Raw genomic sequence first — 2,612 nt, forward strand, 5'->3', positions numbered from 1 at the left:
ATAAGTTTCATGATACATTCTGAGGAAAGCTCCTGGAGGGTGAACTGTGGCAACCATGGTGAGGTGCTTCATGTGTAACTAGAAATGTGTGTGAATCTATGTTGAGAGAAAACAATGATAACATTCAGTGTCCATATGGATGTATATGATTGTGCATGTATACAATATTTGACAATAGCAATGAGAGGGTTTTAAAGACCCTACAGTGGTATAGAATTGTTCTCTATGTCCTCCTTTCCATTTTGCCTACTTCCTATTACAGCAAAATGCTATAAATTACTATTGCCCCACTACAGAGCATGATGAGGAATCTTGGTTGTCATCATGACTTCATCTTGAGTTAATGAAAACCCAAGGTTCTCCTGTGTAAAGCATTTTCTTACTTAGATTATTCAAGCAGGTAGACCCATCCTAGACTTTGGCTGAACCTTCTGGTGGTAGACTACATTAAAGGACACAGGACAAGGAAGTGTTGGTGTTTTGCCTGCTTTCTCTTACTCTTCCTGGCAAGTGTATCTATCCTGTTGTTATCCTGTGTTAAATCCAACTTCTTCAGGATTCCAATGCAATCTGAAAACCTGCAGCTCTCCAGGAATCCTCAGGGACTCCAGCTCCAGTCTGGGAGTGCTGAGAGAGCTAGATTTGTGGATGAAACAACTACCAATTCTTGGCCTTTTTTGTCAGGAGACATTCAGTGTTGGACTATCCAGACCGCACATTTTCTCAGGCACTCTGAAAAATCCCCTATTAGTGTGTGTATGTGTGTGTACACATACATATTCTTCCAGCTCTGTTATTTAGCAAATCCTAACAAACACACCATGTCTTTATCAGGGTAGAAACCTCAGTATATTATTTTGAACAGATAAGCATACACAAGAAGTTTGGTAGACACATTTTTATTACTTTATATGGATATTAACAGGAAAGATAGAAGTGATTTTTCTTACTTTGTTCTAAAATAAATTCCAATATACTGTTATTTCATAGTCCTAAAAATTTTGAAAACTTTACCTTGAAAAGTGAAGGCAGAAAGTATCCGCAGATGTCTTAGTTTTACATAACAAGGCAATGTTTGTTGACAGAACAATGAAAATGGTATAATTTAAGGTTCTTATTTTTCCTTAGAAATCTCTCTTCTACACTCACAAAAACTTTTAAAATAAAAGATAGGGCATTTTGTGTTGTTTTTTATTTTTATTTTGTTTCCTGTTTTGTTTGTTTTCTTCCTGTTGCTACCTTCTTTCAGTAAGCATTAAGACATATCTAAGGTTTTCTAAATGTGACATAATTTCCTTTCTTTTCTTCTAAATACTTGGCTATATGAACAGGAAGTACTGAATAGCAACAGCACACAAAACAGCAATAAGTGCAAACCCTATCCTGTACTTTCCCACTTTCTCATTGTGTTTGCCTTTTGCTTTAACCCCATTGCCTTTTCCATGCCCAGAGTGATGCTTATAAGTTGAGAAAAGAGCACTGGGACTATATGGCCCCCACAGCTCTTGAAGACCATTGGAGGTTTCATATCTGCGTGCTGCACAGACCTTGAAGCGATATTGTGAATTTGCCTGATAGTTGGAAAAGGAAAAGGAAGTGTTCGGTCCTTTGTAAATCTAAGGAAAAAGATAAGATGAAAATTATGGTTTTCTTTCCAATTAAAAGTGCATTGGATACGTTTTTATAACAAGAGAAACGAAAATTATTTCATGTACATGTTCATAACAAAAGTAAAGGAATTCAGTATTTATTAGATAATTTTGTTCAATAAAGCATTGCATACCCTACAACCGTTAAAGTTTAATTGCATTGTGGATTTGAATCATGGGTTATGGCCAGTGAGTATCAAGAAATACTGTATAATTAAATGGTAATGATTTAATTAAATGAATAAACTAGTTGTCTCTAAATAACGATTAGGTTCATAAATGTTAAGGATGAGATGGAAATTTGGCATACGCTATAGTTAATTTACATACCTTTAACAATAACTCCTTGCCAAAAGGGCAACACTTAGCTGGATATAGAACTATCATTTTATTTATTATTTAGTCCTGACTGTCCTATAACTCCTCTCCCCTTCAACCACACTGGCCCCAAATCAAAGGTCCACCTGCCTCTGTCTCCAAAGTACTGGGATCAAAGGCATGCTCCACCACAGAATTTTTTTAAAGCAAGGTGTCTACCTTCACAGTTGTTGTGTAGCCAAAGAGTACCTGCATTCTCCTGCCTTTAACCCACAATGCTGAGGCTATAGATATGTACTACTATGCTTGACAAAATGGTGAAGATTAAATTTCAGAGAATATACCTGACTAGCCATTTTTCCAGTGTTGACTTGAAGACAGTAAACAATGGGATCACCTTCAATTGGCTCCAAAGACTCCCATTTGATCTCACAACAGTTGTTATTCAGTGGATGGACTTTAGGTGCTGGGGAAAAGGTGACATTTTAGAAGGTCTAAACAACTTGTAATCTTTAGATTTCGAATACACTGAAAAGACTCATGACAGCACACAATCATTACAAGAACATGTAGACCTAATATGAGAAATACATAACCATACTTTTAAAACAGAAATTACTCTTAAACTCAGAGATATCTCTTCCA

The sequence above is a fragment of the Mus pahari genome, unplaced genomic scaffold (assembly GCF_900095145.1).
Source record: "Mus pahari unplaced genomic scaffold, PAHARI_EIJ_v1.1 scaffold_12497_1, whole genome shotgun sequence".
Classification (NCBI taxonomy): domain Eukaryota; kingdom Metazoa; phylum Chordata; class Mammalia; order Rodentia; family Muridae; genus Mus; species Mus pahari.